This window comes from Dendrobates tinctorius, unplaced genomic scaffold, assembly GCF_039654945.1.
Source record: "Dendrobates tinctorius isolate UK_male_01 unplaced genomic scaffold, ASM3965494v1 ptg000084l, whole genome shotgun sequence".
Taxonomy (NCBI): domain Eukaryota; kingdom Metazoa; phylum Chordata; class Amphibia; order Anura; family Dendrobatidae; genus Dendrobates; species Dendrobates tinctorius.
Genome location: NW_027361752.1, coordinates 373,390 through 388,475, shown reverse-complemented (window position 1 = coordinate 388,475; position 15,086 = coordinate 373,390). Strand labels below are relative to the sequence as shown.

Genomic DNA, 15,086 nt, shown 5'->3' with positions numbered 1-15,086 from the left:
GCATGATATACAGCCTATTAGCATCGGGAACAGAGGAGTGTAAAGGGAATGTGTTATCATAAAATGACCTACAGTACTGTATAAATCAGGTTTTTATGATAAATGCGTTTTTTCAATTTTTTGACTTGTATGAAAAAATATTTACTGCACTTATAGGAAATGCACAAGTACATTAGCAGCAACAGTCAGACTCAGATGGTTTCTTTTGTCTTAAAGCATCTAATGAGCATGTGCAAAGATCATTGTGAAGGGAGGAGCAGCTGTAACATCACCTATTACGAATGATGGATCCTGTGAGATCAACTGTATACTGAAGTATTACTTGTCATAGTAATCCTGTGTGTGAAAAGTCTTTTGAAAAGAACAAGAAGTGCAACTCTAATAAAGCCCCAACGACCAGTTTGAAAATAGCAAACATTTTTACAAGTTTTATATAAAGATTATGATATGACAAATACATTTTTAACATAAAAACCTAATTTAAGCAATAGGTCATTTTCTGATCATACTTCTATAACGTAGGCTAAGTGCACACGTACCGGAACTCTCGCGGAAATTACCGCGAGAATTCCGGAATTCCATTCCGCGGGAAAATCGCATTTTAAATTCCCGCGATTTTACCGCGGAAAAACTAGCATTTTGCAAGCGATCTGTAGCATCGCTTGGAGAACTGATTGACAGGTTGGTCACACTCGTCAAACACAGTGTTTGACGAGTGTGACCAACTTTTTACTACTGAGGCCGCGTATGCAGCATCAGTAATAAAAGATAGAATGTAAAAAAAAATAAAAAATATTGTTATTCTCACCTTCCGGCGTCCCACGCATCCGTTCCCAGTAATCCTTTGCGAAAATGCCCACGATGGCGTCTGTTCTCGCGGGATCGCGACGTCTCGCGGTAATTCTCGCAAAGGCTTACTGGGAACGGATGCGTGGAGAGAGGCGGGAATGTTGCGCGGGACGCCGGAAGGTAAGAATAACAATATTTTTTATTTCAAATTCTATTTTTTACAGAGATATGGTACCCACAGCCCAGAGGACAGTCTCTTCTCCTCCGGACCGTGGGTACCATCCGCAATTGTTCTGCTTACTTTCCGCATGGTGTGCACAGCTACATGCGGGAAGTAAGCGGAACAATACATTCCTATGGGTGCGGGATCGCCGCGATTCCGCAAATTATTATGAGCATGCTGCGGTTTTTACCGTGAAGCGATTCCGCCGCGGTAAAAACCGCAGCATTAGCACAGCATTGCGGAATCCCATAGGAATGCATGGGATGCTTAGGCTGTGTGCACACGCTGCGGATTTTGCTGCGGTTCCGCAACGGTTTTGGCCGCTGCGGACCCGCAGCAGTTTCTGCTGCGGTGTACAGTACAATGATTCCCTATGGGAATCAAAAACCGCAGTGCAGACGGTGCGGAATTTTCCGCGCGGATTATCTGCGGTTTTCAATCCGCAGAAAGAATTGACATGTCAATTCTTTCTGCGGATTCTCCTGCGGTTTGCCATCTCCTCCATTGAGGAGATGAAAAACCGCAGGGCAAAACTGCAGAGCAATCCGCAGGTAAAACCGCAGGTCTTTTGACCTGCGGTTTTACCTGCGGATTGTACAAAATCCGCGCGGATGAATCCGCACCTTTTCCGCAGCGTGTGCACACAGCCTTATTTTTCGCGTTTTCGCGGCAAAATCGCGCGGTTAAAACCGCCGCGGAAACGCAAAAAAAACACCACGTGTGAACTCAGCCTTATAGTGCCAATGGTGCATGATGCATCCATAGTATCATACCACCAAAATCAAAGTTCTGGACCACTCCTTCAGCACAACTAAATACCATAAAAAAAATGAAATAGTCCGATCTTATACTATGGCAAGAGAGGCCATCATGTTCCCTATTAGGGCTGTTTCACACTTCAGTTTTTTTGTGTCAGGTAAAATCCGCCAAAATGGCGGAAAGCGGAACCGTTGGTAACTGATGTGAACGGATGTCACCGGACTGTTTTTTTGACGGATCCGATGAATGAAGAATTTTAAAGGAACCGCTGCCCGGGAAGGGGGGGGAGAGAGAGAGAGAGAGAGCCAGGAAGGAGAGAGAAAGAGAATTTTTTTCTGTGTGCCAGAAATGATTTTAGGGTTAAATTCCCGGCTGACTTCCTTTCTCTGGGCATGCGCACTATAAAAATGTGGATCCTGCAGCAAAAAAAAACGTCGCATGGTCCGTCCAGGCATCTCGGCGGACGGAAAAAAATTGACGGATCCGCAAAAATACGACTCCAACGGATGGCCATCCGTCAAGATCCGCCGGTAATGCAAATCAATGGGGAAAAAAACGGATCCGACAAAAACGGCGGATTTTGACTGATGGTCAACAACGGAAGTGTGAAACAGGCCTTAGGGTCGTTTACAGATCTCTGGTTTGTTCACAAGAGAAACTTAAAATTGTCTGGTCTTAGGCTACAAGTCTACAGTCACTCTATTCGACAGCAGACTAGTGCACTGCACGCTGTGAGGATTCTCCGGTGGCGGGAGCATACTTCCGCCACATTCAGACTAGACTGTATCTTTCCTCACTCCATACACTTGCTTTGAGAGAGGATGGATACAGTCTAGTCGGCATGTGACCGCATGTATGTAGATCACACCTTATGGTCACGTACCCGCCGCTCTCGACTACGGTACCGGAGTATCTTCACAGCGCGCAGTGCTCGTGACGTGAGAATTCACAAGTATGCAGTGAAGTAAAGTAACTGCAGACCGGTAGATTAACATCGGACAACACCATTAAGTACAAGTTTCTCCATGTATACGCATCCGAGAAATCGTCACTTCCCAGGTTTTATTAGGAAAAGGTCACCATAACAGATAAAACTTTACAAGTCACTGAGCGACGGTCACCAATGCAAATACACTGGGAGGGCTTCTCAGAAGAGTCTAAAAGTGGCCTCTCCTGTATCTAAAACGGTCATTTCACCAGGGCAGGAATGCGCCCAGTAGAGAGCATGTTACTACCATTCCCAGCACAGGCCTGAAGTCATTAATGAGTTGTGAGAAAAATAGCTGCCTGTCACCGGCTGATATATGGGGCTATCTGAACACATCTGACAGCACTTTTTATGGCCAGCAGCCGGACTTCATCAGAAATAGTGCTGGTCAGAAAGATCCACCTAAACCATGTAGATCATGCACAGAGGAAATAAAAGGAGCTGACACCTGCAGGAAAGAAGGCCTCACTGCTAGAGGCGACATTTAGTTCTTTTCTTAGGATGCCATTGTGTATTCATCAGCATTATTTAACTGCGATAAAACAAAATGTCAAAATATTTTAGGGCACATGCATGTCATAGAGTGGGGTCCTCACTCACGTCAGCCCTCAATGAGCCAGCGTGGAGAACCACCAAGGCGTAATGGCTCCTGCTGTTGATGAATTTACTTATTCTTGTTCCCAGCTGTATCAGTCTATTGCAAGGGTTTTAGAAGCTGGATCAGTGTCCCTGTGCTCCTCCGATGCTGAGGAGTAAGGGGTCCGGCCATGCCACTTATTCAAACTGTCAATCATCAGGAGCGCACTGCCCCCAAACAATCAGTCAGTCGGGAGGCTGGGGAGACAACCCTTTAAAGAAGCCTTCCTCCTCCTCCTCCCATCAAAGTTTTTCTCCTCTTAATATATTACAGTCATCATATTATATAGCACCGTGTACTTACAATTGCTCACTTTGCCTTTCTACCTAGCTAATCCTTCTCTGTGTAGAAATAGGAAGTCTCTTGTCCCCGCATTTATCATCACCCTCTAATTCCTGATCCAGCTGCTCCCCCCCCCCTCCGCCATAGTCTTTTGCAGTGACTCATACAGGGAAAATTGACCTCCTGTTTCTACCTAAAGCTTAGAAGGATTCAGCTTGTCAGTTTTAATCACATGATGTCACAGACCTAATGGAAGAGAGAAGAATTATTTAGGCAGAAAGGCAAAATGAGCAATTGTAAATACACAATGCTATATAATATGATGAATGCAAGATATTAATAGGATAAAAATGTTGAAGCGTGGAAGAGGAGGAGTGCTTATTTAAATGTGACCTGCTATTCCCAGTAAAATAACAATTCTGGAGTGATTTTCTTAAAAGTTCTCCATTCAGTTAATCCTATTAGAAACGCATGAATGAAACTGGATGTCACCTTTCCTCTTGTCAGTGGAGGATCTCCTCACATTGAATGAAAGATGAGCATCCATGAGGTCGTGTAACGCTGGTTTTACATGTCTGAAATTCATGGTCCAAGTACAGGACATGATGCTCGTACCAGCCATGGGTCCTCTGACCCGATCTCTACTGTCTCATAGATATAAAAGAGGCTCAAGATGTTGGCTCAGTAGACTCATGGCCAGTGCACACATCAAGGTCCATACTTAGACCATGATTGTTGGACATGTGAACCCAGCCCAATAACGAGTAAACAATGTAGGAAATGTGGCATACCTTGTGCGGTATTTTGCTCCCTCATCAGTTCAGCCATCTTACAACATTGATACAGCGCCTCCATAATTTTCTGCAGACCAGACATCTTGACACAAAAAATTGGCTTTTCGGTGGTTGACTTATTTTCGCGAGGATAAGTTATAACGGAGATTTACATACCGTAGACATCGGTGGCACATTTAAAAAAAAAAAAAAATTCAACCTGATGAAGGCCAAAAGGATCATTTATTCGCTGATAGACATCTCTGACTGATCTATGGGGAGAGCTATCCCAAAGCATGAGGCAAACAGACACTGCAAAGAGGATTAGAGCCAATTCTGCCATCACATTTTTATAGATAAAAAGCGGTACTGAGAATAATTCCTGAAACCTACGGTCTGGTATCACGCTCAGAAAGCTTCATCACAGGTTTTTCCTTTAGTTTTCCACACTGACGTTGATGAGATAAAATGACAAACACCAAATTAACAAAACAGCAACCATTAGGGGATAAAGTTTATTGATTGTATCATGCAGGCAAGCGCCGGGTGTCACAATCTGCTGCAGATTAGGACACATGAGAGTCATTTAAATCCTGTCTGGGTGGAAGAATACGATTTTAATGTGAAGAGCAGATTATACTAATCAGATCAATCATGGGGTAAGCTCAATTTTACAGACACGTTGTTTTGGTAATTGATTTCCCGCGGAGTTTTGTATGTTCCCCAGTCTGACCTTAGGGCCATGTTTTCACTTTGTAAATACGCAGTAAATTTTCCCTTGCTGATTGGCTCATGAAAATTTGTCTGTGTGCAACAGTAACAGCATTGTGAGCGATCAGTCGATCAGCTGTAGCCAAGAAGTTTTGTCAAAGCTGGAAGGAAAAATTTCTCTTCAAGCTCAGACACAGGCAGTGGTGCACAGACGTGGCAGGGGGCTGGTAGGGAAGCACCGATTTATTTTATTTTTTACGCTATCCTGTGACTGACTATAATAATATAGAAAATTGGTAGTGGGGGTTCCAGGATTAGAAAAGCAGAATTGCTTCCTTTCAGAAACAATGCCACACCTGTGTTATGGTTGTGAGAGGTTGTCACCACCGCTGTGCCTGCCTCCACCGCTGCTATACCTGCCGCTACCACTGCTGTGCCTGCTGCCGCCGTCCCTGTCCATCAGTCACATACCTGGACCGCCGCGGGTAACGGTCCCTCTGGCTTCTCTCCCAGGTCTCAGCGCACTGTTCCTGCACAGTCCCTCCGCGTCTCCCCTCTGCTTCCAGCCTCTCGCTCTTCCCGCCGTCTGCGCATGCGCTGGGTCCCTTAAAGGGCACCCACACCTTTCTTAAGCATTTTTATATCTTCGGATGCCTCAGCTCTGTGAAACTCGGTAACCAATCCGGGTTAGTCAGGGGCTATTTCTGGACACCACCTCTATGGGGAGATGAATGGTTATTCAGTTCATATCCGCTCTATAACTCGGGCCTGCGCCTGCTGCCTCATGCGCTCATGTCCCTACAGTTTCCCTGTGTACTCTTGCATTGCCCTGCTTGCTACCGCACTCTCATTCCCTAGTGTTCTTCAAGCCCGCTACATACCCTGTCTCTCTCCACAGTTACCTCCCGCTGCAGCCGTCCTGTAGTCCAGTCCTGACGTCCACTTCCGGAGTCCCTCCTGTACCCGCCTGTGTCCTGGGATCCGTCTCTCCAGCTCCTGTTCCCTCGAAGCCTCCGCCCTCCCATAGCTCCACTCAGTCTCGGTCCCCATTCTCTGCTTCAGCCGCCCCTCTTGGTATCGGCTGCCGTGGTCCAGTGACCTCTGGGCTTGCTCCTGATGATCCCTGTATAGGGGTCGGCCTCCACTAGATCCGCTCGCCCACGGGTAGGTCAGTTCCACAGTCCAGAGGGTCCGCTCTTGCACTCGCTTCTCTGCAGCGTCACAGAGGTATTGCAGCTCAGCCTTATTCACGTACATAAATCTCATCCGAAATTCCATATTCTACCCATGAACTGATGTCTGTCTCTGGGAGAAAGCAGCTATGACTTTCTAATCATGGATGACCCGTTTCACAGTACATAATAGAAAAATTGCATCCTGACACCAATAATCAAAACTGAGGTCAGCTAGCATCTTACCAAGGAAAGAAGCCACAGTTTACTGAAAAGAAAAAAATAAACAAAGATTAGTCACTTAGGATGCTTTTACACATCCGTCTTTTGTAATCCGGCACGATGCGGAAAAATTTGTAACAACCGGATCTGGTTTTGTCCCGTAGACTTTCATTCTCGCCGCATAGTGCCGGATGGGTATGCGTCACGTCCGGTTTTTGCCGGATACAGCAAAAATTAGCCGTCCAGCGTCTGCAAAAAACGTTCCCTGCAACGTTTTTTACCAGCGCCGGACCGGTTTTTGTAACACCATATCCGGCCACAAAAGGGATCTGGTGTAAGCTTTTTCTCCCGGATCAGGTACTACGACTTTTCACCGCACGGCGCCGGATTACAAAAGACGGATGTGTGAAAGCAGCCTTAGGATGCTTTCACAATTCGTTCCAGCACCTGTTCAGTGGCTCCATCGGGGTTTACGTCCAAACCCCCCCAACATGGCCATACAATGTAATGGTGTCGGCAGAACTAATGTGTGCTCTGACGTGTATAATTTTCAGGACTGTACACCTATAATAGACGGAGCCTACTATGCCCGAGTGTCCACCTCCAGTAGGTGTATACCCCTGTTTTGTGGGGGTGGGGAGTGCACGCTAATCTAGTTAATTATTGTGGGGGGTTCGGACATATATGCTGACTGAGCCATAGACTGTAATGGTGCCGACAACGCACGTGTGCTCTGACGTGCATCATTTTTGGAAGTGTACACCTACTGGAGACGGACACACAGATGTAGTAGTCTCTGCAAGTCCCGAAGGGTCCAAGGAACAGGTGTCTGAATGCAATGTGAAATCACCTTTAGGCTATGTGCACACATTGCGGATTCTGCTGCGGATCCGCAGCGTTTCAGGCTCTGCGGGTCCACAGCAGATTTAGGTGCGTTGTACAGTACTATTGTTTTCAATGGTAAACTGAAAAAACGCTGTGCACATGCTGCGGATTTGCTGCGGGTTCAAATCCGCAGCATGTCAATTCTTTGTGGGATTCCGCTGCAGTTTCACACCTTCTCCATTGTAGAGGTGTGAAACCGCAGGCTAATCCGCAGGTCTTTTGACCTGAGAATTTACCTGTGGATTTTTCCAAATCCGCAGGACCTAAATCTACGTGTGTACAGAGCCTTAAACCTGGGCTACACTGCAACTTGTTGTGGCACTTCTCATTGATTTTAACTCTACAGCTACAGTTCAAAGAAATATATTGTATGCAATTGTGAGGACGGCGGCTGCCACTTAACAGTTAAAATCAAATCAATAGTGCTATAAGAGATCGCAGTGTAACCCCGGCCTTGTGTCTGCTCAGATCACGGCTGGGTTCAGATGTGCATATAATTATAAAAAATGTAAAATTTTCATCCAGAAAACTTTTTTTTTTTTTTTTACACATCAGAGTGACGTCCATATTTATACATGAACAGTATAAAATGTACATCAAATAGTTTCCTAGGTAATATACCAGTGAAAATGGAATGCTATACAAATGACCTGTATGGAATCGGATTTTTCTTGCGCACCCATAGACTTCAATGGGCGAGTCTTATCCAACATACAGAAGAGAATAGAGCATGCTGGCATCATTTTCACGCAGAAACTTGTTCAGTGTGTTAGAAATTGTCCAAGAACCAATCCTACTGAAATATAATGGTCAGTGCGCCCTCCGACTCTAGATCTGACAGCACATGTCCGTACAATGTGATCGCCTGAACGAGCGCTGAACCCTACAGACACAAAAGATGTGCAGTGATATCTAGCGACACATTCAATGTCACATCCATAACCCACGGCCTAGACGGCGACACATTATGCTGCAAGTGATCCTAGTGATAAAAGGAAGTACATGGTGTTCGTGTTTCATCTTTTTTTTCTTCAAATTTTCAATATGTGTATGTCTAAAAATGTACTCTGTTATAAATCACCATTAATTCCACAGACATTATCATCACTGTGCCCATTGAGGCTCACAATCTACATTCCCTATCAGTATGTCTTAGTGCGACAGGAAACTGGAGAACCCGGAGGAAACCCACGCAAACACGGGGAGAACATACAAACTCCTTGCAGATGTTGTCCTTTGTGGGAATTGAACCCAGGACCCCAGCAGTGAAATGCTACAGTGCTAACCACTGAGCCACCATTATTGTATATAAGCATTTTTTGGACATATTCTGAAATTAGTGGGATCACGGTCAGTGAAGGGAGGAGGGGGTGAGCTGTAACATCACCTGTTGTGAATGGTGGATCCTGTGATATCTACTATACATAGGTGTTACCGGTAATTGCACTTCTACCTGAGACGATACTGAGACTGCTGAAAAGTGTTCTGTAGAGAATAGAAGTGTGAGTGTAGTGTAGCCAGTGTGAAATTGAAAAGTTTCAGCTTTTTTGCATTTTTCTAGTTTTTTTTTTTGATTGGCTACATACAGTACCTGTCTATGAGTGGTCGTTTAATGGGCTGTGTAGACAGGCGGGCTGCACCAATATGCACAGAATAATCAATAAAGAGCAAACGGCCATTATGCTCAATAGCAGATGCCCTTTTTTACAGAAAGCAATGTGAATCTATTTATTTTTACCCAAGTTTAAAGACAATCTGTGATGTCACCAAATGCCACCAACCTGCGATATAGGGTCAGTGTCCAGATTAATACCATTACAATGCAGTCCGGCCACTTTCCTAACTTTATTTTTACAGAGAGCCACCGGCTTTCAGTCATGGAGGCGTGCCCGGCGGAGCTACAGTCGATTGTAATCACAACCTGGCACTTTGATAGATTGTTTCGTCTGTATAGATGTGCTGCCGAGTGATCTGTCAATTAAAGTGCTTACAGCCACAGCCAAAGTGCACTGAGCGGTGCCTGAAAGCCGGAGGTTGCACCCCTCTGTGACTGAAAGCTGGAGGCTTGGCAATAAAACTGCCAATCAGTGGTGGGTGGAACTGCAGCTCATAAATACAATATATTTTTTACTTTAAATTTCAGAAGTTCTATGTCTTTAATAAGTACATACAAAAATGGTTTTCTTTCCAAGCTAAGATCACAGCAGAGCAATATCAGTTTACTGGTGCAGTAATCTCATTATAATAGTAGGTGGAGGACTGGAATCAGTGACGGAATTACAGTTATTGTTCTGATTAACAGAAGAAATACACTGCAAAGACAATGACATATGGCAAAAAAGTCAACAATGGTCTCTGAAACTGGTCACTGAACTACCCAGCTTTCTGATTAACATCCGTCTTAGAAAGTATCAACACTGAACTGTAACTAAATGTTCCCAGTATCAGCAGCAGTTTCCCAGCATATAATCACTCAGCTGTATCTCAGCTAACATTAGTGTCAAAATGTATAATCACTGAGCTGTAACCCAGCTTTCCCAGCATCAATGGCGTTCCCACTGCACTGCCCCAAGAAGGGGGAATGCTGGGTACCTCTTAGTAGTGTCATGTGAGCTGCAAGATCATCTGATCAGTGGAAAAGCTGGTTTTCAGCTCAGTTGTACTGTGGACTGCTGTGATCACAGGCTGCCTAATTTTTGTAAAGTGGTAGTAGTGCTGCGAGAAAGATTCTTATATATACCAAAAGTGTGACGTTTTGGAAGGAGCTGCGGTGCTCTAAATGATTCACTATCCCTAACTCACCCTAAAGTAAAGCCCACCATACACATTAGAGGCTGTCAGCCAAACGGTGCTTCAACCGATTGTTCAGCCGACCGCCATCTCAGCAGGCTCTCCCATACAGAGGTCCACTCGATTGGCCGTGTGATCCTCCTGATTTCTCTATGAGAGAGCAGACGACTGACACGTCGACCAGCGGCTTATCTCTGGGAGAACAATGCTATCAGCAGTCTGATAGTCGACATGCACAGTCATCATCTCTCCAACCATCAGTCAGTGGCACACCCATACACATTACACCTTCAGCCCAACCCACTGATATTGGCGGGTCCAGCTGACATTAGTCATGTGCATGGGGGGGACTTTAGGTTAGACAGAGCGCTGTAAAGTGACCCCCTGATGGTGATATTAGGGAGAAAGTTGATGACACTGGACAGTAAGTAGTTTATATAGAGTGACTTTAAAAAATCTATCAAGAGAGCGAACCACCCATTTTTCTTAAAGGGAACCTTTCACCAGAAAAAAAACACTAATAACCTTTAGACATGGGGTTAATCTGCAGGTTATTAGCATTATAATGATGGCCGTCACCCACATTTAGTTGAACGCTAGAGGGAGAAAATGAACTTTATTCTCTCAGGCAGCGTTGCCGTGTAGAGGGTGTTGGTGCTGTTCAGACACCGCTCTGATAGTACAGAGCATCGGCTGTATCTTTGGCCCTGACTGACAGCCCTAATGCAAGAGGAGCAGGTTAATGGCTGATACTGCATTGGCACTGGCTGTGAGTCAGGGCCATGGTGGGATTTCAGTCATGGGGGCGGCACCGTCCGGTCTTAGTTACTGCTCTAAGTATACAGAGCGGCGGGTGTAACTCCAGCCTGACACTCTCTTTGCACTGGAGCTGGCTGTCAGTCAGTGCTGGGAGTGGAGTAACAGCCGTCATTCTGTATACTCAGACGAGTGACTGAACCCACGCTGGCGCCGCCCCCGTGACTGAAACCAAATGCTGCAGAGGAGAATAAAGATAATTATAGGCTAAGTGAAGGCACTGCTCAGCGTAATAACGTTATTTACCTGCAGATTGATAGCGTTTTTCTTCTGCTGACGGGTTTACATTAACAAATAGTCACATTCTGCTATTTAGATTGGAGGGAAAAAAATTGTCGAAAGTGTCCCTTTAAGCAGCCCAAAAACATCAGATAACCATCAGCTAAAAGCCATTTCTCCCATATGGAAGAGGGGAATAAGCTGCTGCCAGACACCTCTTATAGAGGCTTATCTCCTGTAAAAACAAAAGGATTAGTCATACTAAAAATCGACATCCCCCCCCCCCCCGACACCTGCAATCGGAGGAGAGTCTGGGCATCTTAATAATCTTTAATAATCTTTATTTTTATATAGCGCTAACATATTCCGCAGCGCTTTACAGTTTGCACACATTATCGTCACTGTCCCCGATGAGGCTCACAATCTAAATTCCCTATCAGTATGTCTTTAGAATGTGGGAGGAAACCGGAGTGCCCGGAGGAAACCCACACAAACACGGGGAGAACATACAAACTCCTTGCAGATGTTGTCCTTGGTGGGATTCAAACCCAGGACTAACCACTGAGCCACCGTGCCGCCCTATATCAGATAGTCAGCCATTTTTTTTGCTAACACTGACCTAATGACTATGACCACACTATGTCACAATGGGATGGGCCATTTGTAAGATCCCCCAAGATGGTGATTGTACCGGCTGCTGCTGCTGCCCTTAATAAAGCCACATTGCATTCCAGTGCTACCATCGGCACGTTTGCTGCGAAATTCTCCCACGTCTACATCTAATAGGATCCCTGCTAATTACATTATTATTCCACATTATAATCCATTTCAGAAGGAAAAAGCCTCATTATCAAATCCCGCTCAGCGGCTCCATCCCCCGGAATCACGTCACACAATACAATATTGTGGACCTGCAAAAAGAAAAGAAAAAATTGTTCCTTATAAAAGTAAAAAACAAGTCAGTAAAACGTCTTTTACATTCCTACGTCCGGGATAATATTATATTTCATGGAAACCTTCTATTAAAAACCCTGAGATTCTGGGCGCAGACACTTGGGAGCCGCGCACGTTCACCTGATAAGTGATTCATCCCTGACTCAGGTAGCGCTGCATGTTAATAGTGAGGAGGGTCGGGGGGATCCTAGAATTAGGCTTTTATTCTTCACGCCCGTGAGGACAATGGAGGTCTGACGGGAAACGTTTGCTGTTTAGAAACAGATGGCGAACTGTATTTTATCCCATTACCGTGCGGCTCGTCCTGGCTGGATGTCTCTGTGGATGCGGCCAAGCACCGAGGTCAGCTTTTTGACAGGGCCATCTGCCTACGGGGGGGAACGATGAGTGGGTGGGTTATATTTAGAGCCTGGTCCAATGCTGAGCTACGTACGGGCCCTACTGACTTTCAATGCAGCTCGCGCCCAGGCTCCGGCTGCCACACTGATGCCATCAGTGCACGAGGGGAATAATACAGGGGAGAAAAGGGTTAAAACGGATTATTACAGCAGGACGGGGTGACGGTCCCACCACTTGCCCGGCTTCCTCTATACATGGATTTGTCTTGGATCTGATGTGAATTGGCATCTCCAGCAGCGGTAAGTCCTAAATTATATTATTATCCTATAATGGACGGATATAGCAGAGCTGAAGTTGTCATTTCACATATGGATGAATAATTACTTTTTTTTTTTTTATAAATGATACATTGTGATATTAACACGAGCAGAATGGCAAACACACCTCTGCTACATCCGGACGTTACAGAGTATCAGAGTGCATCCTGTTCCGCAATGAGGCCTCACCTGTTGGTGAACTACAACTTCCAGAAATCTCACCAGCTGCTTAGATGAAAACTCCCGGACTAGTCGCACGTCCTGAATGCACTTAATCCTGCTCGAAAAATCCCATTTGCATGCGGTTTTAACAAAAAAATCGGCACCGAAATATAGATTGCAAGCTCTTGGGAAAAGGCAAATTTTGCACAAAGTTGTAAGTTGCGTGGATTACTTCATGCATTGCTTCCAATATAGGGTGTAGGGAGAAAAGTTCTCCAAGGTATAGATAATATAATATGAATTAGTGATAAGAGCAATGTCCTGGGGCCCGTGTGATCCATCCACACTGCAGAGGCTGCAGCGGCTCTGCCGGAGCGGAGGGTGACATGTGAGACGGGCTCTGCACAGACGCAGCATACATTGATTTTCCTTCCACGTGTTTAGGGCCCCATCCCCTGTACGGGCCGGACGATGGGTGACACAAGCTCAGGATGGGCTGATAGGTTACATTTAATACGTGTGAAATCCGCAGCATGTGAGGATGGACATGAGCCCTGGCCTTCTGTAAGGTCAAAGAGGGGTTCCCGTAGGGGCAGAGTGCTGCGCCGGCCGCCAAGATCTCCCAGCATTCTTCCCACAAACGGCTGGAAGTTTGCAAGCTCTTGTCCAATCCAATCGCTTTAGGTCCTTCAGGTCCTTTAAGTTGCTTTTCCGATGTAAAAACAAAAAAAAAAGTCCCAAATTTTGCAATTTGAACAAAATAACAAAATGTTGCAGCTTTTTTTCATTTTAAAGAGTGTCGGACATACAGTGGGTACGGAAAGTATTCAGACCCCTTTACATTTTTCACTCTTTGTTTCATTGCAGCCATTTGGTAAATTCAAAAAAAGTTCTTTTTTTCTCATTAATGTACACTCTGCACCCCATCTTGTCTGAAGAAAAAAACAGAAATGTAGATTTTTTTGCAAATTTATTAAAAAAGAAAAACTGAAATATCACATGGTCATAAGTATTCCGACCCTTTGCTCAGACTCTCATATTGACATCACATGCTGTCCATTTCCTTGTGATCCTCCTTGAGATGTTTCTACTCCTTCATTGGAGTCCAGCTGTGTTTAATTAAACTGATAGGACTTGATTTGTAAATGCACACACCTGTCTATATAAGACTTCACAGCTCACAGTGCATGTCAGACCAAATGAGAATCATGAGGTCAAAGGAACTGGCCAAGAAGCTCAGAGACAGAATTGTGGCAAGGCACAGATTTGTAAATGAAACAGAGTGAAAAATTTAAAGGGGTCTGAATACTTTCCGTACCCACTGTAGGTAACTGCGGCCTGGTGGATTTGCTACAATTTACATCAGAAATTGACATAAATTAAAGAAGAATTCTACATGCAAAGCACATACTATGCCAACGTATCTTACTCCAGACTTAGCTTATATTAACTCAGTATGTTATACTTATAAAAGCAGAGCAGCAAAAAAACTGTGGTTCGTGGCCCGTGTGGCACACTACATGTAAAAACACCTTAATGGTAGCCACATAGTAGCCATATAATATTAGCAAATAACTCCAATTAGAAATGTAGTCTAGTTCTTCTGATTCACTATGTTGTTTACCCCATGTGCAGGGTATTGCAATAGCTATTGCAATGCCCTGCACATGGGGTAAGTAACACAGTGAATAAGAAGAACTATACTGCATTTCTAATTGGAGGTATTTGTTAATATTATTATTACACCTACTACATACCCCTATAAATTTCTTATGCTTTAAAAAATTTCCTTATCACTACTGAAATACAAAAAAAAAATTGCTATTTTCACTCTGCTCACTAGGTTTTATATTAGACCCACACGCGCTGTTCCTTACAGAAGACTTTTCAGCAGTCTCATTATCATCTCAGACACGATTAGACTGAAATGAAGCATGTCTACATCTAGTAACTTCACAATGTATTTTGCCTAGATTAGAGCATGCTCAGATAATACTTCCATACAAAAAAAATTGGAAAACTGAGTCAGTCTACTACTGCTAATGTTC

The 15,086-nt window shown here is 44.6% G+C and overlaps 2 protein-coding genes across 3 annotated transcripts in view; one reads left to right on the top strand and one right to left on the bottom strand.

Moving 5' to 3' along the window:
• The window catches only part of CMSS1 (cms1 ribosomal small subunit homolog), a 390,654-nt gene that overhangs the window by 42,489 nt on the left and 333,079 nt on the right, over positions 1-15,086 (bottom strand). The window lies entirely within an intron of this gene.
• FILIP1L (filamin A interacting protein 1 like) overlaps positions 12,357-15,086 on the top strand; it is a 319,236-nt gene continuing 316,506 nt past the window's right edge. The window contains exon 1 of the mRNA XM_073584363.1: positions 12,357-12,858. The gene's annotated coding sequence lies outside the window, so the exon portion shown is untranslated. The remainder of the gene's footprint in view (positions 12,859-15,086) is intronic.